Source organism: Haemaphysalis longicornis, unplaced genomic scaffold (genome assembly GCF_048455015.1).
Source record: "Haemaphysalis longicornis isolate Haplotype H1 unplaced genomic scaffold, Haemaphysalis longicornis Haplotype H1 scaffold_2, whole genome shotgun sequence".
Classification (NCBI taxonomy): domain Eukaryota; kingdom Metazoa; phylum Arthropoda; class Arachnida; order Ixodida; family Ixodidae; genus Haemaphysalis; species Haemaphysalis longicornis.
Genome location: NW_027526295.1, coordinates 228,531,113 through 228,557,994, shown reverse-complemented (window position 1 = coordinate 228,557,994; position 26,882 = coordinate 228,531,113). Strand labels below are relative to the sequence as shown.

General features: G+C 46.2%; 1 non-coding gene and 1 pseudogene across 1 annotated transcript; both read right to left on the bottom strand.

Moving 5' to 3' along the window:
- Nucleotides 1–18,045, bottom strand: part of LOC144168537 (uncharacterized) — a 46,193-nt pseudogene extending 28,148 nt beyond the window's left edge.
- Nucleotides 1,455–1,527, bottom strand: Trnat-agu (transfer RNA threonine (anticodon AGU)). Its single transcript has one exon. It is a non-coding gene; the product is annotated as a tRNA-Thr (tRNA).
- Nucleotides 18,046–26,882: the final 8,837 nt, after the last annotated feature.

Below are 26,882 nucleotides of genomic sequence, written 5' to 3'. Positions count from 1 at the left end.
AGCGCCGCCGCTATTTTCTGCGCGAAACAAGCACCTCTCCGTGCGGCCGGTCAGGCCACTCTAAAACTTCTAGTACACTCTAGTTTCACTTCAGAATGCCGGGAGTGCGTGTTTGCCATGAAATCACCCCCGCAAGAGTAGCTCGCGCTCTCGTCGTCATCGTGCGCTTCAAGCTTTCAGAACACCGTTGAACTTGCGACCGTGAACTTGCAACTTTGTAGTGCCTTAATGGCGTCGTTAAAACGGGAGGCGCTTTCCCTTCAGGAAAAGCTTGACGTACTTAACGCAATGGACAAGCCGCCAGCGCGGAAGAGGGTAGACATCGTTAGGGACCTTGCATTGCCACGTGTGGTGTTTTCCAGCGATCGCAAAAAGCAGCAACCCTAAGAACATTCTCAAGTTTGTTCAGGTTTGAAAGCCAATGTTGCAGAAATACATGGTTGCAAGTCAAAGCTGCGCTACTGTTGTTCATGTTGAAAGGTTTCCTCACTGCTAAGTTTTCCAGGTTGTTAAGTTTTGTTTAGTGTATTCTAGCAAAAAAAAAAAAAGACTTTTCGCAACCGCCGATAACAGTTCTTGTATTGAGGGAAATAAAAATTTACCTTGATATGCAGGGACGGTTGCGAACCCATTTTTTCAAAGACCGCAACATATTTTCGTCAATGCGAATTATCGAGCAGCAGTTAAACTTCAGCCCTCCCTATGAGGCAGCGACGTAAATCACAAAATAAAGTACCCACCAAGTTACGTTACCGTCCTAAATAGTAACATGGATTCAATGAGAACACAAGAAATTGTACATAAAAACAGTCTTCAGTTTGTCGGGGTTTTTTTGCGCCTAAAACCATTGGGAAACACCCACCTTAATCAATGTGCGCTGACTGTCGGTCTCCACTGTCTTGCGCCGGTCTTCACTATCTTGCATGCGTAATCACGTGAACAGCAATTTCGATGCTGAGGTTTCGGTCCCATCCTTGACCGAAATACCTTGTAAGAGATATAGTTGACCCTCCGATAGTAGACCGAACGTCGTTTATTGGCAGGAGCAGAAGCAAAGCGAGCGCAGGTACAAGCATACTGACGATGACCGAAATCGCACGCCGTGCACCTTCTGCCGTACTTCTTCCACTGCTACCAGCGTGCGCGCATACCGTCGTGCATAGAGTGGCCACGATCGAATGGCACTCATTCTTGATGTGGCACATACCCCTATAAGCTGATGGAGTTACAAGACCTGCTCATTAGCCTTGCTACAATATATATATATATATATATATATATATATATATATATATATATATATAGCGAATTAGAATAGGAAATGAGGGGCTCGTTGAAAATAAGACACCAATAAAGTTTCGCAATTAAGAAAACCTCGGAAAGCAAAGGGGAGGATATGGTAGGTCATTGAAACAGACAAAGAATTTGGAAAGAAAGAAAGTGGAGAAAAAATGTTCGCCAGGTGGGATCCGAACCCACGACCTCCAGAATACTGGTCTGGTGCGATAACCGCTACGCTACCGACATGGCTATTTTTCCCCTTCGCTTTCTGGGGTATATATGTCAATGTAATTTTTTCCTGTGCTTGGGGGTGGCATTTTTTCTCCACTTTCTTTCTTTCTTTCCAAATTCTTTATCTGTTTCAATGACCTACCATATCCTCCCCTTTGCTTTCCGAGGTTTTCTTCACTGCCAAACTTTATTTCTGTCTTATATATATATATATATATATATATATATATATATATATATATATATATATTGACCCGCTCGTCTTGTGTTCCCCGTAGGTCACCAGGATGGCTCCTCTTTCCGCCGGGGGTATTGTAGTAAGCATGTTGCGCCCATCAGAACGGTAATGAGCATCAGCCACAATGGGCAAATCCCCCTAGGTGGATATGCTGCGCCGGATGCCGCTGGAGGAAGAGGACGCGCTCGCTCAGGGTCAGTCTCGCAAAAAGCTGGTCGTTTCGGCTCACCCCGTCTGCATCGACGCCTCGTTCGTGAATAAACAAGTCCAGCCTTCTATCGGACCGCCGACTATCTCCTTTACAATATATATATATATATATATATATATATATATATATATATATATATATATATATATATATATTGTAAGCAATGACTAAGGCAGACATTAGCAGCCGTATGTGGACATTCTCCTGAGTGGCTATGTGCCAGATGCTATGTGCCACCAGCCTCGCTCACCGCGCATATCGTCGTCCACGCTATCATCATCGGGATGTTCTGGAATCTCTGCGCTCGACCTCAGCTCGCTAGCCTGTCGCTCTCTGCGGGATTAGTTTAATAAACTGGTGCCCGACGACTGCTGGCCTGTGCCTCACAAGTGGTGGAGGTAAAGCGGTCTGATCCTTCGTACCTCGACCCCCGACTTACCCCTGGAGCTCCGTTCAGGTCGTCGCTTACCACAAGAGGCCATGCCGATGACATCTGAACCAGCCAGCGCGGCGGGTTCAGCCGTTCCACCGTGCTTCGTAACCAGCCGCGAGCGGGACCCTCCCTTCTTCACTGGGCTTCCCGGCGATGACGTCGAGGATTGGCTGGATGAATACAACCGAATCAGCTCCTTCAATCGGTGGGACGATGCCTTCAAGCTCCGTAACGTCTCCCTCTCCCTCAGAAAAGTAGCGAGGACGTGGTTCTACAACCACGAGCGCGACTTCACTGACTGGCAGCGATTTACTTCCGAGCTGCGCCTATTCTTCGGAACGTCGTCTACGCGTACGGAAGCCGCCAAAAAGAAATTGGACGAGCGCATGCAAAGACCTGGTGAGTCGTACACATCCTACATTGAGGACGTTCTCGCATTATGCCACCGTGCCAACAAAGATATGACGGAGGACAGCCGAGTGCGCCATGTCCTGAAATGAATTTCTCCCTTCGCATTTAACACGCTGGTCGCACAGAACGCCACCAGCGTTAACCAGGTCGTAACGATGTGTCAGCGCCTCGACGACCTGCAGTCCCTCCGTGTGCAGCCAACACAGTGGGACTCCCGCGCTTCCATGGACGAAGCGGACTTGCGCTCCATGATAAGATCAATTATCCGCGAGGAACTGGGAGTGCAGACACCACTCGGTTTTTCAGAATCATGACGCGAGACATCTCCTCCGGATCTGCGCGAGATGATCAAACAAGAGTTGGCCTACCTTATGCCGGCCTCCCCATCAGCAACAGATATTCATCCCGGCTCAACTCAAGCCGCATTGGCTTCGATGCCTTATGCTTCCAATGCCACGATTTCGACACCTCTCTCCGACTCGGTACGTTCGCCTTTGGCACCTGTGTCTACCCCTGTCTCTCGACCGCCCATGCACACCCGGTCTGACCATGTGCATCCTCACCCAGTGCCACCTGCTGGTCCCGTTCAGTTTCTGCCAGGTCCTCCTCAGTTCGCGTATGGCTACCCTGCTTGGCGTCCGTCCCGCCCAACCTGTTTCTATTGTGGCATCCTGGGCATATCTCTCGTTTCTGCCGAAGACGCCAACAAGATGAAAGGCTCGCGTACTCCCCCGTTCCACAAAGCAGGAGTCAACCGTCTTACGACTATTATTCTCAAAGGTTCCCGTACGCACAACGTTCGCCGTCACCAGCAGACTACCAGGACCAGCACCGCAGCTCCCGCCCGCCGAGACGATCTTCCCCAACGCCCTTCCGCCGCCGCTCTACCTCGCCGCTCTACCTCGCCGCTTCGTCCTGCCTCCCAGAACACGGAAAACTAAAGGCGGCAGTTTCTGGGGGCGAAACTGCGTCACTTCGGAATTCTGGAAGTCCTCCTCATCGACCATCGAACACGTTATCAGTTTTAGTTGAAGGAATTAGTGTTGAAGCTCTTGTGGACACTGGTGCGAGCATTTCGATAATTCACGAAAGTTTATGTTCTCTACTGCGAAAAGTAAAAACTCCATATTCTGGCCGGGCTCTACGAGGTGCGAACTCCGCTGCTATTGAACCATCTGGACTGTGTACAGCTCGTGTTTTTATCGACGGCATTCGACACCACATTCAGTTCGCAGTACTGGCATCATGCGTTCACCAAATGATATTAGGCTGGGATTTTCTTAAATCGGCGCCTGCTGTGATTTCTTGTGGTGAACCGATGATTCATATGAATGATACAGACTTGGCCAGTGTTTCGGATACTGCAGACTTGCGATTGGTGGCGTCCTGCGACTTAACTCTTCCCCCTGCTCAAGAAACTATACTCTCGGTTAATTTGGACAAAATTCTCGACGGTGATGTACTCATTGCTCCGACAGGAAAACTCCCCCTTCATGGCGTAGTTATATCCCCCTGCCTCGTCCGTTTTTCTGCGGGAACTGCTCTTCTGGCCGCAGCGAATACTACAGCCGAAGCGGTTTTCTTGCCCCGAGGGACCACCGTTGCTTGTGCTCCGCGCGACGATGCAGTGAATGTCGTCTCATTGGGATCTGTCACGTCGGACGATCATTCGGTGAGCACTAAGCCTTCATCCTTTCCCATTAGTGCAACAATCAGTTCGGATCTTGACCCAGAGCAACAGGAAATGCTATTGGCTCTTCTGGGGAAACACGAAATTTTATTTGATTCTTCTTCTACCATCTTACGGCAGTCCTCCGCAGCCACCCACCGAATCGACACAGATGGCTCGTGTATCATTCGACGTCGCCCGTATCGCGTCTCACTGAAGGAGCGTCAAATAATTCAGGAACATGTCGACGACATGCTGAAGAAAAACATAGTTCGTCATTCAACCAGCTCCTGGTCATCGCCCGTTGTTCTAGTCCAGAAGAAGGACGGATCTGTACGATTTTGTGTGGATTACCGGGCGCTTAACAACATAACTCGGAAAGATGTCTATCCGATGCCTAGAATTGATGATGCTTTGGACACCTTGCAAGGGGCCGAATACTTCTCCAGTCTGGATTTGAGATCGGGATACTGGCAAATTCCCATGCACGAGCAAGACAAAGAAAAAACAGCTTTCAGCACGCCTGACGGTCTTTACGAATTTAACGTAATGCCGTCCGGGTTGTGTAACGCTCCGGCCACATTTGAACGCATGATCGATACGGTTTTACGCGGCTTAAAGTGGAAGACGTGCCTATGTTACCTTGACGACATAGTCGTATTTTCTTCTACTTTTCCCGAACATCTCCGTCGGCTTAACGAAGTGTTAACTTGCCTTTCAAACGCCGGCCTGACCCTTAACACAAAGAAATGCCACTATGCAAGCAAGTCAATCAAGGTATTAGGTCACCTGGTGAGCAAAGAGGGAATCCGGCCCGACCCTGACAAAATCAATGCCGTACTAAATTTTTCTCGCCCAAACCGTCAAAAAGAACTTCGCAGCTTCTTAGGATTGGCCTCCTACTTCCGCCGATTCATTCGAAACTTCGCTTCAATCGCTTCCCCTCTACATAAACTGCTGTCTTCTGACACACCGTTTCTATGGTCCGACGACTGCGAAGCTGCCTTTCAGAAACTGAAGTGTACCCTAACCTCTGATCCCGTACTCGGCCATTTTGATGAAACAGCGCCCACTATACTACACACCGACGCCAGCGGACTCGGCATTGGGGCTGTTCTGTTACAGCGCTGGACATCTTCTGTTGAGCAGGTAATTGCCTACGCCAGCCGGACATTGACACCTGCTGAGAAAAATTACACAATAACAGAGCAGGAGTGCCTCGCTGTAGTTTGGGCAGTTCAAAAGTTTCGTCCATATCTGTACGGGCGTCACTTCACTGTGGTCACGGACCATCACGCCCTTTGTTGGATATCTTCCCTAAAGAACTTGACCGGGCGGCTAGGCCGTTGGGTACTCCGCTTGCAAGAGTACAGCTTCACCGTCGTCTACAAGACTGGCAAAAAGCACGGGGATGCAGACGCTCTGTCACGCTGCCCGTTATCCCCCACTCAAGATGACATTCAAGCGCTTTCTGAATCAACGACAGCCTTACGGATCGCCGCTGTGGACACTTGCACGGAACCACTTTCTGAATTGGCCTCTCAGCAAAGGTCCGACAATTACTGTCGCAACCTCATTGACCTGTTAGACGGTTCCGCTCAACCACGCAATAGTCGTTCACGCCGCCAGCTCCGCCAATTTCGACTCAGTAATGGAACCCTTCACCGGTACAACTACCACCCAACAGGCGACAGATGGGTTCCCGTCATTCCCCGTGCCCTCCAACGCAAAATTTTAGAGACATTTCACGACGACGCTACCGCGGGCCACCTTGCCTTCCACAAAACGTATGACCGTATCAAGAGCCGCTTCTTCTTGCCCGGCCTATCCACCTCTGTTGCCAAACACGTTGCATCGTGCGTATTGTGTCAGCGCCGCAAACGTCCAACTTCGGGACCTGCAGGCACACTGCAACCCCTGCCGTGCCCCTCCTCTCCTCTCGAAGTCGTTGGCATCGATCTCTACGGTCCTCTTCCCGTCACTTCGGCTGGACATCGGTGGGTCATTACCGCAGTGGACCACTTGACACGATACGCGGAAACAGCTCCTATTCGCACGGGCTGCGCTTTAGAGGTGGCTGAATTCTTTTTGAAGACGATATTTCTGCGACATGGACCGCCCAGAGTGCTTCTTAGTGACCGAGGCCGGGTATTTCTTTCGGCCGTGCTTGCAGAAGTTCTTCGCGCCACCAAAACTGTACATAGAACCACGTCCAGCTACCACCCTCAAACTAATGGTTTGACCGAACGTTTTCATCGCACGCTCTCGGATATGATTTCCTGTTACATTCAGCCCGACCATAAAAACTGGGACGTCATTCTCCCCTTCGTCACCTACACCTATAATACAGCGGTTCAACGAACCACGGAATTTTCGCCATTTTTCCTTGTTCATGGGCGCCCACCTTCAACTGTTCTCGATAATTCTTTCTTGACTGTGCCTGTGGCCTCTGCATCCAACAGTATCGATGACTTTATTTCTCGCCTGTCTTACAGCCGCCATCTCGCTCGTCTCAGGACGACAGCCTCACAGGAAGACCGCAAGTCAAACTACGACGCTTCGCACCGCGTTGTCTCGTTTCGAGCCGGCGATCAGGTCTTACTTTCCACTCCGCTCCGGACTCCAGGACTGTGCGAGAAGTTCCTTCCCCGCTTCGTAGGCCCTTACACTACCCAGGAACAGACTTCACCGGTAAATTACCGCATTACGCCCACCTCTACTGTCACCGACCGCCGTTGTCGCGGCACTGAAGTTGTACACGTTTCCCGGATGAAGCCTTTCAACTCCCGGAATCCGCCTTAAGCGCCCGAGTCGGCCGCTTCAGCCCCGAGGGAAATGTTGTAAGCTATGACTAAGGCAGACATTAGCAGCCGTATGTGGACATTCTCCTGAGTGGCTACGTGCCAGATGCTATGTGCCACCAGCCTCGCTCGCCGCGCATGTCGTCGTCCACGCTATCATCATCGGGATGTTCTGGAATCTCTGCGCTCGACCTGAGCTCGCTAGCCTGTCGCTCTCTGCGGTATTAGTTTAATAAACCGGTGCCCGACGACTCCTGGCCTGTGCCTCACAATATATATATATATATATATATATATATATATATATATATATATATATATATATATATATGTATATACGAGAAAAGGTTCCTGGCTATAAGGTTAACTGTACGATAGAGAAGTCACATTGAAAAACAGAACAATATTTATTCTAACGTTTCAAACGGGAGCCGGCCGAAACGTTAGAAAAAATATTGTTGTTTTTCAATGTGACTTCTCTATGGTATACACGCACACACACACACACACACACACACACACACACACACACACACATATATATATATATATATATATATATATATATATATATATATATATATATATATATATATATATATATATATATTTGTTTATATATATATGTGTATATACGCGTGTGTGTGTGTGTTGCAAAAGAGTATAAAAATAAGGGACTCGTTTGGTAAAAACGGAAAGGAAGGATAACTGTCAAAGATTTCATCCTCAGAAGGCAAGTGGGGACGAATTGATTTTTGAACTTATTCTTTTTTCGGATTTTTTCGCACTTCAGTATCCTGAGGTTTTTGTATTCTTACTTCTTGCAAGCTTTTGTACTTAAGCAAGGGACAGCCTTGGTGTCTTTAAGGTTCTTGTAAATACAAAAAATCTGTTTCCTAGCAGCATGGGATGACGCCAACGATTGCTTGTCACTCTTCTGCATCTTGTTCTGTGCATTTGGTTACACCATCAGGGCTATAACCCTGCATGCAGTCTCCTTCGGCATGGACACCTTGACGATGCGGGCGTCTTCTTGATCGCCTGCGGAACACTCAGCATAACCGTCACGAACGCACTCGAGGCCTTCACACTTGCCGTTCCCCACAGCTCGTTTGGCGTCATCGTCGTAGCATTTTCTTCGCCTTCCGGATTCGTTCCATAACCATAGTCTTGTGCGGTCTTAGTACCTTGAGTATACTTTCCCATTACGGGTTTTGCAGGAGGAATTTCGATTTGGAAAGCTTTGGCTTACTAGCATACTAGCAAAGCTCGCCCAATTCGCAAGTCTCAAACCCGGCCTGTGGCTGCAATATGATCTCGAAATTTTCGCTAGTAAATAAATAAGCATCCTAGCCCACAACGCACAACAGGTGGGAACTTTATGTTTCACTTCCAGATGCTCACTTCTACTTCAAGAGGATCATCTTTACTTTTTGAGCCGCTATCTCCGTATCACACAGGTTTACGCAGTACTTGTGTGTTAACGCCCCCGGCTTTGCAGGAAGCAACGCTACCATTGGTCGCCACCCGACACCTCGAACAATGCCAGCCTGAATTGTTGATGGAGGAGCGCGAGTAACAATGGCCTCCTGCAGCCGTGCTCACCCGCATCCTTTCACTGGCATAAGTAGTCCGAAAGAGGACGCTCTTTGTTGATCCTCTTTGATACGTTTTTATTCTTGACGTCAGCGAGTACAGGGAAAATCTGTGCGATTATGTGTTTGGTTGAGACTAAAGAAATTGTAAGAAAATCACGCGTAAGCAAAGCAATCGTGTTCAACTCTGCAAGCAGCGACAAGAGCTTACCGGAAGTAGTGGGAAGATCAACTCGCACGGAAGAAAGGATAAATTCGGATAAAGTGATCTGGCAGAGTTTACATCATCACCTCACATAACTTTATTACCACAAAGTACCCTTGAGGGGGTATTACATAAGGGGTGGTAACATACAACAAATGCAATACATATGCAGGATGGGTATAAATACGAACCGGGGTAACCACTAAAGAAAGAAAAAGAATATATATGCAGGAAGGGTATAAATATAAACAGGCGTAATACCTTGCAGAAAGAAAAAGAAAGGCAAAGCGAGAACCAAGGGCGCCAGAAAGAACACGTTTGAGTATCCCAAGTGAAAAAAAAGGAGAGGAGTAGGAGAAAAGCGAAATGAAAGGCCGAGAGGTTATCCAGGCTTAGAGCCCGGATTGCTACTCGGCACTGGGGAAGGGGCGTTCAGGGGATAAAAGAGAGGGCAGGCGAAAAAGAGGGGATAGGAGCGGGATCGCGCACACACTTTAGTCCAAGCTTCGTGGGCACTACAGTCTTTCAGCTAAACCTGTGTCCTTCATAAAACGCAGAAGGGCTTTTGTTGCCTTCTGCGAAGTCGATTGTCCTAGAATAGTCTCTAGTTTGAACTGTTGATTGTCCAATCTGCTGAGCTCGGCTGCCAAAACGCGTCTTTCCGATGAATACTGGGGGCAACAACAAAGCACATGTTTGATTGACACTTTGGGTAAATGTTAAGAGGCACATTATGGTGGCAAGATCAGCGGAAAGACCATTCCAGTCGGGGGCTGTGGGAGAGAAGAAGGCGGCAAATGTCGTGTTGCGGGCAAGTGGCTGGGCGCATGAAAAGAATGAGTGGTGCGGCGAGATATGAGGGCAGGAGGCAAGATATAGGGTGACTGACCGAAGGTACTGTGATAGAAATTGGGGAACAAAATGGTGCTGGCAATCCGGTGAAGAATGTTAAGGTTTAAAATACCAGATTTTTGTTCAAGGGATGAAACGCTCACGTTGTGCGAGTATCAGGTAATGATTCCAGTGCGTCTGTTAAGTATTCTTCATGAGGGCTCCAGATAGGCGGCGCGTATTCAAGTTGGGGGCGAACTAAAGATTTGTAGGCTAGTAGCTTTACAGGCAAGTGTGCATGACGTAGATGTCGTTTAAGAAACCAAATGATCTATTCGCTGATGATATGATGACTTTGATATGTGCGCTCCATGTTAAATCGTTGCTTAAAGTGACTTCCAAGTACTTGTAAATGATGACATTTCTAATGGAACGTTACCGATTTCATAAGAATAGTTGAGGGGGCTACGGTGACGGGGAAAGAGAGGGATTTGCATTTATTAGAGCTTAGTATCATGAGCCAACGATTGATACTATTATTGACAGTCGCAAGTTGGGCAAGTTGATAGGCGTTCATGGCTAATCACAGCGCATGTTCATGACTAATCACGAATAACCACAGGACAGCGCCTATCCTGTGGTTATTTTTCCGTCTCTCTCGTGTTTCGCGCTGTGATTAGTCATGCATATTATTGCTCAGGTTATTGTGTTGCTAATTATCAAAAAGGGCAAGTTCAGTCTCACATGAAAAATGCTTCCTAAACCCGGCCTGTTCGGGATGAAAAAATTATTAGAGTCCAAGAAGTGCATGATTTCGGCGTAAATGACGTGTCCCATGAGCTTTCAAGGTACGCTTGTTAAAGAAATGAAGCGATAATTGAGCGCACATGATCTATCACCTGATTTGAAGAGGAGAATAACCTTTTCATTTCATTTCATTTCATTTCATTTATTGCATCCTTAAAGGCCCGAGGGCATTACATAAGGGGGGCAACAAATACGGTGTGAGGCTGTACAATTCAATATGAACAAATTATTATAAACAATACAGTTCTAAATACGCATATGGTAGTTTGGTCAAGAATGACAACAAAAACGAATCAAGCAACAAACAAAAGGAACGCTTTGACTGGGAATTAGAGTACAAACAACTTGGCAAAAAAAATTATACATACAGTACGCTGGTAGGATATATTTACAGCCACGGGTTATTGGATGGAATCAAAGTGGGATTCCAATTTTGCGCGGAATGATGTGCGGTCAGGTGTGGCAACAATGGTGTCGGGGAGGTGATTCCAAAGTGTAATTGCTTGGGGGAAAAAGGAGTCGTTCATTGCGGATGTACGGCCGTTGATTCGTGCAATAGGGTTAGAATGGTTAATGCGAGAAGAAGTTCTGTTAGGGGGCTGTAAAAGTTCGTGTCTTGATTTCGGGCGGAAAAAGAAACTGTGCAGGAGGCATAGGCGTGAGATGAGGCGGCGTGACGCGAGAGATGGCAGTTCGATTGATTGTTTTATGGCGGTGACGCTGATTTCTCTGGAGAACTGTGAGGTTATAAAGCGGGCTGCGCGGTTTTGGACTGATTCTAGTTCGTTAGCGAGATATGCCTGGGATGGATTCCAAATGGACGATGCGTATTCGAGCTTTGGGCGTACGTATGTTAAGTATGCTAGTTTTTTAACGTCAGGAGATGCAGATTTTAGATTACGGCGCAGAAAACCAAGCGTGCGCAGAGCGTCTGAGCAGATGGACTGCACGTGCGGCGCAAATGAAAGAGATGGGTACATGTGCACACCGAGATACTTGTATGAGGAAGCCGAATCGAGAGGAAGCGAATTGATAAAGTAGGTGTGATGAACAGTGGCGCGCTTACGGGAAAATGACATCGATTTGCATTTGGTTAGGTTTAACGGCATCGATGAGTCTTGGCACCATAGCGCAACTGTGTCGAGGTCTTGTTGTAGTTTAGTACTGTTTTCGATGTTGTGAATGGGGGAGTATAGGACACAGTCGTCTGCAAATAGTCGTAGTTTTGTTTGAATATTTGTTGGCAGGTCATTTATAAATATTAAAAATAGAAGAGGTGATAAGCCTGCGCCCTGAGGGACGCCTGATGATACGTTAGTTAAAGAGGAGTTATGATTATTGGCAGAGGTGAATTGTTTACGGTTAGAGAGGAAGTGTTCAACCCAGGAGACAATATTCGGTGCAATGCCAAGTGAATGAATTTTGCTAAGTAATAGATTATGTGGTACGCGATCAAAAGCTTTGGAAAAATCAAGGAATATGGCATCAATCTGAAGGTTATCATCCATGCTTTTTAGTAGGTCGTGGGTAAACTCGGCCAATTGGGTCTCGCATGAGAAGTTCTTTCGGAAACCGTGCTGGTGGTTATAGAAGAAATTTATTGATTCAAGGTGAGTCGCGATGTGAGAAGATATAATGTGTTCCAGTAATTTAGAAGGAATGCTAGTCAGGGAAATCGGGCGGTAGTTTGCTGGATTAGTTCGCTCTCCTGTTTTAAAGATCGCTACTATTCGGCCTATCTTCCAATCGTCTGGAATTTCGCTTGTTTCAATGGACTGCATGAAGATGAGGCAAAGAATCTGACTAACCACTGTGACGGTGTTAACTAAAAGTTTGGGGGTTATTTGGTCACATCCTGGCGCTGAAGATATCTTAAGACCAGTGATTAGTTTAACGATTCCTTCAGGGTTAAATGCTATTTCGGGGGATACAGCGCCGGGGGAACGGGTAGGTAGTCGTGTGGACTGTGTAGTGTTAGGGGTAGAAAATACAGATGAAAAGTAGTCATTTAAGGCGGTGGCAACGTTTTTTGTGTCCATTGGTTCCCCGTCTGGGTCTAGAAGATCTATGTTAGTACTTTGATTTTTGGGAGAGAGCATGCGCCAGAATTTAGTAGGATTTGAGCGGAGGATAGATAGTAGGTCACAAGAAAAATATTTATCTTTGGCTTTTTGTAGTTCCTTAATATATTTTTTGGCGCACAGGTGGTATTTTTCCCATGCTAAAGGGTTATTGCATTGACTGGCGGTCCTGTAAAGACGTTTTTTTCGATTTAAGAGACTTTTCAATTGTTTGTTGAACCAGGGATTATTGGAATCCGATTTTACGCGGATGGTTGGAATATACTGTTTTTCTAAGTTTAGTATCGTGTTTTTGAATATCTGCCAGTTGGCGTTTACTGAACGGGTTTGATATGATCCGCGAAAACTGTCAAGAAAGGAACCAAGTTCGTCATTGATAGCGTCAAAATTTCCTCGTTTGTAATCAGTTATGAATTTTTCAGTTGGCGACCTTCTAATCAGAGGTAGAGATATGCAGTTGTGGATAAGGTTATGGTCGCTGAACCCAGGGAGTACTGTTGTGCGCTTTATGTCATCCGGGCTTGATGTTAGAAGAAGATCTAAAGTGTTATCGCCTCTTGTGGGGCATGTTATAGCTTGGTGTAGGTTAAAATCTAGCGTCAGATCAAGGAATTGCTTGGATTCATTAGACGGGGATGCACTAGGGGTTGATAGCAAAGGCCAGTTTATTTGAGGGAAATTAAAATCACCGAAAAGAAAAATAGGGGCTTCCGAAAACTGGTCTTTAATCCGGGTGAGTGAATTTGAAAGGAGGATGGAAAAGCCAGGTTCAGAGTCAGGCGGCCGGTAACAGATTCCAAAAATTGCCTTTAGGGCAACGTTTGAGACTCGCACCCAGGTTAGTTCTAATGTGTCGTCATGAGTGATAAGAGAAGATGATAGATTGTTTCTAATAGCCATGAGCACGCCTCCACCCCGACGATTAGTGCGATCATGGCGATATAAAGTGAAGCCCATGTTAGGCGGGAAGATTTCGTGGTCGAGTACGCCTTCGTGTAACCCCGTTTCCGTTAAAACGACAATGTCGGCTTCTACATCTTCCATAAAACTGTGTAGTCTGTCGAGTTTAGGCAGCACGCTTCGTATATTAGTGAAGGCAACATTTATATTTAGCGTTGATGACCGGATTGGTCGAGGGTTAGAGGTACAATGGACGGAGGGGCGTCATTCGGTGGTTTTATTGCTCACACCTGATGATTCATCAGCTATGGCATGCACAGTCTGTTTTTTGTTGATTTCTACAATTTTGTCGCCATTCTGGTCGTACATGTAGCACTTTTTGTCCACGTGAAGTCTGTCGAGACTCAGTTTAAATGCGCATTTCTGGGGGCGGATGAACTGCAACAGCTTTGACCGCGCAATGCGGGTGGCAGCTGCGAAGTCCTCCCTAATGGCGAAGTCTGTGTCTTTAAGCATGCGACCGCAGCTCAAAATGCGTTCCTTCGTTTTGTAGTGGGCTAGTTTAACAATGATGGGTCGAGTTTTGTTTTCTGTAAAGGTCCCGATTCGGTGCGCGCGTTCCATCGCACCCGGTTCAAGAGTAAGTTTAAGCTTGTTGGCGCAAAACGTGGATATCTTTTGCTCCGACTCTTCCCATGTTTCCTTTATGTTGTCTGTTATACCAAGAAAGAGAAGATTGTTGCGTCGTAGGCGGTTGCTGGCGTCAATAGTTGCGGCTTTGAGCACAGAAATTTCGCGGCTTATCTGGGATGAATCGTTATTATCGCTAGGGTTGCTGGTTTCCTACCTTCCAATGGATTGCTAGGTTACCTGTGGATAATGACTGACAGAACAGCAAAGACAAGTAAATGGAAGATATCTGTTTGGTATTTTTCGGAGATTCGGAGTTAATATCGTCGGATCCCGCTGAAGAAGACAGTTTTTGTTTGTCGATTAAGGATATTATTTTGGCAGCGATGAAATCAATTCTGGTCATTAGAGAGACGATTCTAGATAGGAAAATCGGAAGGGGATTGTTAGTTTCGTTTGTAAACACGGAAGCGAAGGCTGCGTTGAATAATTCTGAGCCTTCAGAAACGCCAACTTCCCCGCCCGAAAAATTATTCAAAATAATACCCGGCACTTTCTTAGGGTTAACCACCTCCCAAAATTTTCTAGGGTTATTCCCTAAAATGTTAGGAAGATCAGCATGAAAAAGGTTCTTTTGTGGTTCGAATGGCGTTATAATAAAAGGTTTCGGCTTCTTTGTACCTAAGCTAAGCGCTGGCGGTTTCTGCGCGTTTAGCTGCAAGAAAAAGTCGTTTTTGCTTATTTTCACGCCGCTTTAAATGACTGTAAAACAATGGTTTTTGGTGATTAGAACAAAAGGTAGCCCTGGGAATAAATTTGTTTGTTGGCAGCTTCATTTTTCTTAGAAAATTAACCAGTTATCGTTCACCGATTGTTCAATCAATGTCGTTGCAAAATGAGGTAGGAATGCTTCCAGTTCAGTGTCTATTGTATTGTAATCCCCCTTGTCGTATAGACGTATAGTTTTACTGCATGATTTGCGTAGTTCCGGACGAATTCAAAAACCGCATAAATAACTTTGTGGTCGCTGATCTCCGGAAGGTGTGTTAAGGTTTCAGGTTTAGTTGTCAGAATCAGGTATAGAATGTTAGAAGCTTCACCATAAATTCGTCTAGGTTCTGTTATTAGCTGCGCCAAGTTAAAATATAGGCAGACGTTAATGAAATATTTTGCTCTGGCGAGGCCTGTTATTAATTGGTTGGGATGGAGGCGAAAAGCAAAAACGCCAGTGTGTACGTGATTTCGGCGAACGTTAAATATCCCCAGGTGGTCAAAATAATCCGGAGCCCTCCACTACGGTGCGCCTCATCACCTGCGTTGCGTCGTCGTGTTAAGCACTACAATGAATAAGTCAATATTAATTGGTTGCCGTCATTCCAATCGATGTCGGGAAAATTGAAGTCTCCAAAAAGTAGATATGCGGGGTAGAATATTTAGTAGCCAGCCGGTTTAGTGTATCGTTTAGATCTTGTGCAAAATCTGGGTTATTGTCTGGTTCATGTTTCATGTTTGCGGTTCATATTTCATTGTTGTTTCATATTGTCCGGTTCATTTTTCATGTCCGGTAACCGATATCACACACATAGCAGAACTGTTCCCGTATAGCGTGGCAGATTACCCACAGAATTTCGAGCTTACAGTGAAGATTCATCATTGAACAGGATAACTGGTCATGGTCATCAATGAGTACCCCCCGCCACGTGTTTGTTTCGTGTCCTTCCGGAACACAACAAAATCTGGAAATTCGGCAAGAACCTCGCTATCTGTGACGTCACCCGTCAACCACGTATCTGTCAGAACTAGTATGCTGGCGTGCGATGTTGATACAAGATATGATATGGCCTCGCGTTTTGGAAGGAAGCTACATAGATGAGTGAAGATTACGAAGAAGGAAAGACCAATTTGGGTTCTCTAACATTAACACGTTTTGTTTTTGTTGGATGGCGGGGCGATTGCTACAAAATTTCGTTTACAGTTTGGGATGTTTCGTCGGAAATGTATCTTTTTTTACCAGCAATGTATCATCGATGCTGACCGAACACTGGGATATCTGCGACGTGATTTTTTTATGCCTCCATCTAACTTAAAAATAGTTCTTTATCAGATACTAATCCACCCTAAATTCGAGTATGCGTGTTCAGTGTGGGACCCAGCACATGACTACCTTATTAACGCCCTAGAATCCATACAAAAATGCAGTGCACGCTTCATGCCAGTATATCTTCAATGGCACGAACGCTAAACCTGCCTCGTCCTTCTCTTCGTAGAAAGCTGTCATGGCTCAACCTGTTTCATAAAATCCACCACTTCAATCCACAGCTAAAAATGAACTTCTTTCCAGTCCAGCATACACATTGTCGCGCATAGATCGCACTTTCAAAGAAAACATCCCTCATTGTCATGCCAATCTGCATTTCCATTCTTTCATACGTAAAAACTCAGACGATTGTAACCGCCTGCCAAGTGCGATAGCTACAGTCACGATGCGCGTGCATTTCGCTCAGCAATTGAACGACATTTAACTGTGTTATAGTAGTGTCCTCTCATGTGTTTATTTGCTTTGTGCGTTTGTATATCTTATCTTCTCCTGGAATTGCAAATTTATTTTGCTATTTTGCACAAGTGTAGCTCTGTGTGTTCCCGTAGCTTATGGCACTGTGGCCCTTACTTTACAGTATTATTTTTTTATACATCCGGTATATTTGCATATATTTACATACATTTTCACTGAGTTGTTCTTGTTTTTGTAATTATGGCTTCGCATTTTTTCGATGCAAACTTCCCTTTTATGTAGTTATTTTTCCCACTATTTGTACCAAAAACCCCTCCCTTCTGTAACACCCCATGGGCATTGAAGGTACCGAAATAAATAAATAAAATAAAAATAAATAAACATGCAAAGTCTTGTACCGCAGAGAGAAGGGTTCTGATTTGGGGAGGCAAATGCGGCCACGTTTTTCCGGGCTTTGCGAACGTATTCGGAGAAATATTCCCCGATACTGTAGTTTGTGCCTTCCAGTTTACGTCCACTCGAGATAACTGGCTCTTTGCTTTTAAAGAAGGTGAACTTGGCTATTATTGGCCGCTTATGATCATTCCCGCGACACGTGAACACGTTCGATTAGTTTAGGACGATGAGTAAAGTTTACATGGTCGCGGCAGTGGTTAATCATTATTTCTTCGGAATCCGTAATTTTTTCTGACAGATTCGGATCACGGAGGCTGTAAAAGATGAGGTTGTTTCTTCGGGAATGATTTTCAGCGTCTTCAACCCGTGCCTCCATGTCGCAGATTTCGCGGGCAATTTCTACGATGTTACCATTAATTGTTCCTGTATCCTTCCTAAAAGCTACAAGATCTTGGTAGTGAACGTCAAGATCTGTGATACGTTTAGTTAGACCAGCCATGCATTTGTTTGTTGTTAGTAGCTCAGCTTTAAGTACTTGCACTTCGGCGAGCAGTGTAGAGTGACCTGCGGATAACTTCTGCAATTCGTAAAGAATAAGGTTAACGGGGAGAGGGTCTTTACGCGAAGAGTCGTCAGGGAGAGAGTTAGGGCCGGGGTTGGACTTCACGTCCCCCGAAAGAAGCAAGAGAGCACGAGCGACATTTACACATTGAATGGCCACGGCACAACAGCAATGAGGGCTCGGTATCTGAACCAAAAAAAAATCGCTATTTTTTTTTTAGTGATGAGGTCATGTGGTACAGTAACCTGCATTGCGAAGACGAACGCTTGCGCTGCAGCGGCGGCTGCTTTTCTGATGGAGGCGGAAAGAAAAACCGCCCGTGTGTTCGAGATTTCGGCGCACGTAAAGATCCCCAGGTTGTTGAAATTAATCCGGAGCCCTCCACTACGGCGCGCCTCATCGCCTGCGTTGCGTCGGTGCGTTAAACCCTACAATCAATCAACGAAGACGAACGGGTTAGTTGACTGTGCGATGGCACAGACGCAGAGCTCACAAAGCTTGACCAGAGGTTGCTGACAATTTTTAACTGTCGCTGAGCTGGTCGATGACGGCGGTAATATGCTGATGATATGATATAATATGATGATGACGTCGGTGATCCCGTGATCTCCCGGCGGCACAGCAGGACATCCGGAAGCTGTAGCATCGTGCATGGGTAGGACGGCGTCATTCCCTGTGCTGAGGTGCTCCCGGTACGCTGGAACATTCGACTAGGCAGCCAGCAGAGCAGGAACCAGCAACTGAACGATGATAGGGGCGAGCGCCTGCTTTGCGAAGACGAACGGGTTAGTGGACGGTCACAGCCTATATGCATATTTCTATATCTTCAGAGTGAGTAACAAAAAACATCATTGGAACTATAAGCAGAGTGCATGGAAAATATCATCACGGGAGTAACCTTAGTTCACATACAGCCCGGTATGAAAGAACATCGTTTTGCTACGACCACCGGAGAGGGATAGAATGGCAGTGGCGGTCGTGCGACGTTCACCTGGCGTTCACCGCCTCGTTCACGCAAGTTATGCAACAAGCTTTTAGATGCGAAGGCATCTCATTCACCCACCTTGTCCCTGCATCCGGTGTCGGCGTCGTTGTTGTCGGCGTCCACCCCTCCCCTATTCTCCTCGCCGCGCCAGCTTCGCTCTCCGCCGCTCACACCCTCTCCTCTCCGATAGCGAACACTCTCTCACGAGGGGCATTGGATTGGATTGGATTGGCTTGGCTTGGATTGGATTTGGATTGGATTGGATTAAAGTGGATTGTGTTGGATTGTGTTGCGTCATAGCCGCGGCAGACGCACTGGCGCCGGCGCGTCCCCTCACCGTTATGTGCGCTATAAAACGCGGTGCCTGCGCCGCTCGGCTCCATCGTTCCAGCGCCGTTCCTCCGCTGTCCAACGCTGCCTTCAATGGAAACCTGCCGTGAACCCCCTATGCGTCGCATCTACACAGGGGTTCCCGCGAGGGGAGGTGGGAGTTTTTTGCCGTGAGATGGCGCAGTTGACACATTCTGAGCGCGGACGCGTATTGAAGGTCATGCTCGCTGCCTGCAGTGTAAGAATACCAATTCCGAAATCAGACGTTCGGACGTGGCGCAAGTTATAGTTCCAGAGAGTGTCTAAGGGATTCTTAGACAATGCATCCTATAATAGGCAACGTCTATTGACAAGCGGAATATCAGAGCTAAAAGCAGGCATATGATAGTCCGAACATGGGACAAGGATATAAATTTTATTGAAAAATGTAGAAAGAAAAATATACAAGAATTCAGATTATAATCTATTAAGGCGTAGCATTCTTACACCGCTTGTCTATAGTGTGAGTGCTTTACAGTCAAATATGGCTATCAGTAGTGAAGAACGTTGGAATATTGCATTATTTCTAAGTTCTGTTCTGTTTTTTTTTTTTCGCCAATGATGTATATACACAATATTATACCGATAAAATGCCTTAATTTGCTTCGCTAATTTTGTACCTTTTCGGAAGAAGCAAGACGTACTGCAGAGTTGGTCCATTTACGCTATTTTTATACGTACTTCCAATGTTCTTTTGTAGAATTTTTTTCTTTATTCTTAGGTTTTGGGTGATATGTATAAGATGCATATTTTTGGTTTTGTCAGATCATTCTTGTGAAATTTTTTTAGTATATTTTCCTTATTTTGGGGTGTTTTCAAAATTATGTCCAAACAATTATCGCCATTGACGCTATTATAACGACTGCAGATGTTACTTCCGAAAAATCTGCATTCTTGTGGAAATGCAGGGCGTTAAACGGTCCTGACTGTGGGGTACTCGGCAAAGAATGCTAAGCATTAATATGGTGCAGCGGTACGAGCCAGTTCTCCCGTGGAATGGGCTGCAGAGCCGCAAGGAAGGCCTGCTTGTTCTCTTCGTGTTTCGTTTCTCCTCTTAGCCTTTTTTCGTTCATATTTAGAAAATCCCGAACTGCCTTTCTTTACGCGGCGACGACGTAGAATAATGGTTCAGTCACTTGCCTGTCATCACGCATCCCTGCGCTCCTATCCCGTACCAGTTAAGCTTTTTATGTTTAGTTTTGTGCGGCATGTGTCGGCTTTTGCGAACTTTTGGGTACTCCAGCTTTATTCGCTCTTTTACAAACCTATCGTACCCGCGCTTTCACACCAAAAAGCTCCTTGAACGTTTTATATGCGTGCATTTTACTACATGGGACCCATTAACCGCATTCAGTTAAAGCGCGGCTTTGGTCACTTGTGCGCTCACTGATACTCCTGTAAGCGCTGTAATGATGACAAAAACAAAATAAACTGCTTACAGCAACTTATGTGTGCGAGAGTTGTGTTTTCTTAAGTGATACCTCCTAGCGGCCCGCGCTGCCGGTGTGCTTACCCTACCTAATCTGAAAAAAAAAAAAAAACTCTCAGGGGTTTTATTGACCAGGTTAAAAAAGCTGGGTTAAGGTACAATGCAGCAGTGGCAGCTCCGACGGCCGGTGAAAAAACGTGTGTACGCGTAACTTGACCATTGTTACGACTCTGCCAGCTGCTGGGTTTCGTTTCAACATTCCTCGGCTGTGCGGCGAAGCCTCCAGTGCGTGCGCCTTTCAAACAGGCCCCCCCGTTTCAGTGACTCATGCTTGCACGTCTCGACAAGCCTGCGTCTCTGGCGCCTATCTGTCGGCGCATTTCAAACTTCGGCGGTTGCCGATGAGGCAGGCTTCAACGTGCCCCAAGGACACGGAAGCCCCGCGTCCGCAGCGGAGTCCTCCTCTCTCCCCTCTCCCGGACTCAGCGTGCGCCGCTACTACCGACTGCTCACGAACTCCGGAAAGAGTGTTGTGTGTGTCTGTGACGTTCGTGGCGTGTGCACAATCTAGAGGGAACGCTTGTTTTGACCGTTAGGGCTTTGTGTATAAATAGACCACACCCAAGCGCTGTAGTTTTATTCCTGTTTGAGCAGTGAATCAATGCTGTCACTCTGCTCGAGTTCTGTACTGTTACCTCGCCCGTCGGGGCATTGTTCTTTGGCATCGGCTCACCTCTCACTTTGAAGTAAACAGTTACGTTAGCCTAAGCTTCTGGGCTTCTTCACGGCTGCAACAGCGGCTGGCCGCTCGCTTCACACGACGCTACCACACGTATGTCGGAGGCGACGGAGCTCGCCTCGGGTCGGCCTTCTCGTACGGAACACCATCCATCGTCTTGCCCCGCCACTCGCTGGTGTTCTTCGTGTTGGGAGTATATACATGGTCATGACGTTCCTCTTCCGGCAACGCGATTGGAGGTCGGCTGGCGAAACCGCGTTTCTGCGATCCACCCCAAAAAACAGAACTCACACAAAGGGCTGGTGCAGGCTCGCAGCTTTTGAGCGACCTTTTTACACGGCTAGGACGATAAACTGGAAGTTATCGCAAGCCACGCTCCACGTGCCTTGAAAATGAATCGCAGTCGCCATCCTGTGTTTGTGCGCCTGCGTGCGGAGACACGCGCGTTTTAGCAAGAATTCCATTAGGCTTGGTATCAGGCGCGATTCTGCTGCTTTGCAAACACGATATCCTACAAGGGATTATTTTTCGCCAGATATTCATACGAAGGGCAGTCAAGACAACCGACAAAACAATAAATTTCTTTGTTAAATTGGTTAAACTGTGCTGCATTTTATTGTAAGCCTCTTCTTTTCATGTAAGCGCGCAAATGTCTGCCGACATACCCGTTGCAAGGAAAGTATACCATCGGATTCGTACTTTTGGGGGAGAAAATGCATCAGGAGCTGCAAGACATCTGGATTTGCGTCAATTGACGTAACTTTGTATTGCTTGAGAATATACCGGAAGTAAAAGTGCCACAGCCGCTTGCTTCAAGTAATATCGGCTGTAATCTTGCCACGATTATAAAGCAATAAAGCACGGCCACGCGTTGGTATAAGCGACACCTGGGGTGCTATTCCAGAAGGCCTGAGATTGAGTGGAACTCGGGTGACACGAGCTCTAGCGACACCCACGAAACTTGATGATATTTCGAGGTGGAGTTCACGCGCTTTAAAAATGTGATTCATGCTATTTGATGATTTATTGGAGTGACGCAACCAGTCCAAGGAAGCGGGCTCCGAGGCGCGACTTGGGCGTGCCGCATTTTTCACTGCGTTGTCAAGCTGCATTGCTTCCTGGTGGCTACTGGGGACAAGCAAATCCAATTGCTTTACTTTATCCCGCACTTTTTATTAGTCTGTATTTCACGACATATTCCATTCAATTTTGATTTCAGGCGATCCTATGAGCTTTTTGTTTGACATTTTTCGTCCTAAGAAGCAGTTTCTGCCCATTTCTGCCGTCGGTGGTAGACAATGCAACCACGCGACTAAGTCTGACTGGCAAAAAAAGAAAGTCGGTGATGAAAATGCTCGACATTCAAAGTAATTGCTGCTCGTTGTTATCGAAAATCTCCGTCCGTTTTTCGATACAAAATTTCCCAGATTCACTTACGTCTGCATACGTGATTTGAAAGCGAAAGCCTGATGGCTCTTATTAACAACTGATACAATGCACTCGCGATGCTTATAAACAACTGATGCATTCTACTTGCGATAATTCTTAGCTGATATATTGCAATTGCGTATTTTTCCCGTTTTCATTTTTTTGTCTTTCGGCATGAATTTCGGCATTACTTCTAAAGGGTTCATTGCTGCTATACTGTGTTTGAGCCAGTTTCTTCTGTTTGATTTCGTAGTGAACTTGTCAGCAAGAAGACTGATTGTGATGATATGAATAAAAATGAGTGACTGGAGCACGACCGTCGGCAGTATTTTGTCTTGAGGGAGGGGAGGGGGGAATACTATTGTATTTCCCCCCTTCTTTTTTTCGCAATACTAATGTATTGTGGGAGAGAGGCCGAAGCCAGCAGAATATTTTCTAGGACATTTATTGTTCTTTTGTGTACACGACAGATCAAGAAATACATAGCTGATAAAAGTTCATTCCTACGTATTTATTGTACTAAAAAGCACACATCAGCACTGGCATTGACATCAGGAGCTTTTGTGATGGCTTTGCAGTTTCAGCACCAAGCATTCGACTTCCGTGAAAGCCGGGTGAGGGTTCAGGCCACTCGGCGCCCGCAGGAATGCAAAAAAAAGTAGCCACAACACGCGCACACGCGATGTGCAGCATCAGCATGCTTCCGTGTGGGCGCCCCAATTAGCGTGTAATGCCATGTTCTAGTCAATGCGGCGAACTAAATGCACGAGTTCTCACAAAAAGAAAACAGGCGGTTTTGGACACAATATTGACTAGTTCCCAGCAGCCTGCTGATGGTGTGAGCGTTCCAGAATAGCGCGTGTGCCACGTCGCAGGCAAATTTTTGCTGCGACTTAAATTAAAATCAAGGAAAAAATTTAGAGCTCTTCCACTCTGTGAATAAAAATAACCAGCAAAGAGGGGCGCAGTCCCAAAAGATCATGAAACAAAACACTTTTGCTTGTAAGTTGCGATTGAGCATCCTTCCTAGTTAATTATCTGAATTAGCTGAATGACTAGTAAATGAACCTCGCCGTCATGCCACAATCGTCTCAATGACTAATAATTATATAATTTGTTTTGGATTAGTTTCCATTACGCAACTGTTATGGCCGTTTTCTGAAAATATACTCCTCCCGTAGTCAGCCATGTATTGAGAGCAGATGGTTACTCTGAAATATTTACAAAGCTGTAAATATTTCTGAGTTACCGTCTGCCATCCGTACATGGCTGATTTCAATAGAGTTGCCGGTGAATGCTCTGTAGCTCTCAATCTGACGCAGGTATGTTGAAGAAAATTATACAGAAACTTGCGACTACCGTAAAGTTCCGAGCGAATTCCCACTCTGGAAACATCGCCCACCCGCCTTCAGGGGTGATATATTAAATTTGCTAAAAGAGCCTAAATATTGCCCACCCCATAAAATCGATTACTTTAGCGCCGATGAGTAAACAAAATAAAATCGAACCATCTCTTCATGTGTTGATTCGGTCAATTATTTGTCATTTCAGCACTTGAGCCAAAAGTTCACCCATCTGGTATTTTTTCTTGATATCTCCGCACTTCTTGATGGGGGTACGGCCACTTTTTGTAGTTTTTCCTACCTTACCCACAAGATCGCCCGTCCCGTATTTTCACCAGATATCTCTGTAATTTGGGTGGGCGTTCTTTCGGGTCTCTACTGTAAGATGACTCTATTAAATGCGAATTCATTTTTTAGTCGGGGGTTGTCGTGCTCCATCGGCGTGCGCCTGCATTCCTCCAGCGCGAGCGCACGTGAGCGCGCGCCTCGTAGTTCTGCCTTCGTCGTCGTCGTCGTCGTCGTCTCGGCGCGGCGCACCCGCGGCGCTCGCATCGCGCAGCTCGGGCGGAGTAGCGGAGAGTGAGTGGAGAGGAGGAGCGCGCTCGGGCGTGTGAGGGCGCTCGCATCGCGGAGCTCGGCGGGCTCTCTCTCCTCTCCGCGTACCCTCTCTCCGCTCGCTGCGCTCGGAATCTATATAATGCAGTGGAGCGCACGCCTGGCGCCTTGATAGCGATGGAAGTCGGTGAAGTCGAATCCCTCGCGGCAACGATACCGCAAGCACGAAGTGTAACACAATGCAACCTGAGCATTACACCTCCCGCTGGCGGTGACGTCACTGCAGTTGCTTCAACGTCATCATCGGTTGGAGGACTCACACTCTCGTCTCTCTTCATTAAGTACGCCATTAATAATAATTACTCGCACCGCACTCATCGGTGCACCCAATGCATTCGCATTTCCGCACGATCCCCTTCGGGGAGGTGGGGGGATTTTTTATTACGACAAGTTTGTTTTACTTGGAAATTAGTTCAGAGTGAAGGAACTAATGAGAACCCTGAACTAATTATTGCAAGTACGTGAAGAAAACTTCGCATAACCTTCACTGTGAAATGACTAACTCTTGCACGTAAAGGAAAATTGGCGTAATGATAGAGTCGTCGTAGCCGCAAATTTCAGTATAATTTTTTTTTTCAACGTGCCTACATCAGATTGAGAGCTACAGAGCATTTACTGGAAGTTTGGCTTTGCAGCAAGGTCGAAAGTTCGTCGACGCGACACTTTCCGCAAGCGAAAAATTCTTCAAAAACTAGCCATATACAGCTTCACTGTAGAAAGGCAAGAAAGTGAATAAATAAACGAAATTTTGGCCACATGCACGAATTTCTTAGCTTTCTGGAAATCCTTTATGCCTCTCGGATGGACGGAGATAAATTAATTTTGTCAAAAACTACTCATAGGCGTCTCCAGTGCAAAAGCGCAAAGAAGGGAGTAGCACTAATAACAAAAACACAATTTCGGCCACGTGCATGAACCTCTTGCACACTTTCTGCAAGTAATCAATTTCGGTCGGACGGACACCGACAAAATCATTTTATGAGAACCTTCCAAGGACCGGAGCCAGTTCCTCAAAAATATCCCGTTTTTAGTTCCCTGCTAAGAGACTGTCTCAACCACTGGGTTTGAAGAAACTTGTGAAAGAAACGTCTGGAAGCGGGGGGCTTGATTATTTTTGCATGAGTGACGCCGATACGCCACGTGGCCGAACTTTGAGAAGAGCGGAAAAGAAAGGGTTAGCGCAAGGAGCTTCGCGTCTAATGGCCGCTTTTGAGCATCCTCGTGACGGCGAAAATAAATCAGTTTTCGGTTTAAGTGTGCAACTACCAGCATAGACTATAATGAGCTGCTATGATTTGGTGCAACTGAAATACAAAAAGATGCAAGCAAGTAGTTAGTAGGGCCAGTAATAAAACACAATCGCCGCGTATATGGGCTTTCAAATATCCGCATATTCCGTGCAAGTCCGTGGTTTCGCTTTAACGGACGATGACAACAAAGAATGCATCGCGAATACGTCCTCCGCCTCTGCTCCTGCATGCGCGTAAACAGGCTTCACTGACCCAGAACGCTATTTGCGGTGGTGGAACCTTTACAGGCGCCACAGTTTTTTTCTTCGTATTTTTTTTTTGGTAACGCCATAGAACGCACACCGGCTTAAACAGCTTCGCTATTAAAACAGTATTGTTGCTCATGCTGTGCATACGTGCTCTCTTAATTCGCCGAACTTGGAGTAAATATCCTGTAAAGTCGTGGAGCTGCTATAAGTACCCAGCCCAATAGCCGTCGTCGTTTCCCGTGTTCCTGGTATAACAATGGTGCTATATGTATGATGAGGTTGTCGAAAACAGTTGCAGCGTCAACACTGCTTTCAGTCTTCTTACAGAGCTAATAAATGTACTGTCAAGAGGAAGAGTTTCCGGTCTATGAAAGCAGCAATTTGTGCTTTTTCTGTGCCCAACAGAAACCCGGGGTTATATGTGCAGTTTTTTTTGCAATACTTTCTTAATTAGACAACATCTCAGATGCATGCGACAGTTTGTGGGCTGCAACCAGAAGAGAAAAGACCTAAAATGGCCATTTTGGTAGGATGTAAACTTTTGCTCATGACTGTACATTTACATTACGAAATTTATTCCCCTCAGTTCGCAGTGGCTCAAAAAGAGTTGTGACGCGAACGCCCAGCGCATATAAATTGTGAACGCCGTCTCATAGATGGCAGATTGAATTAAAAACGCCGC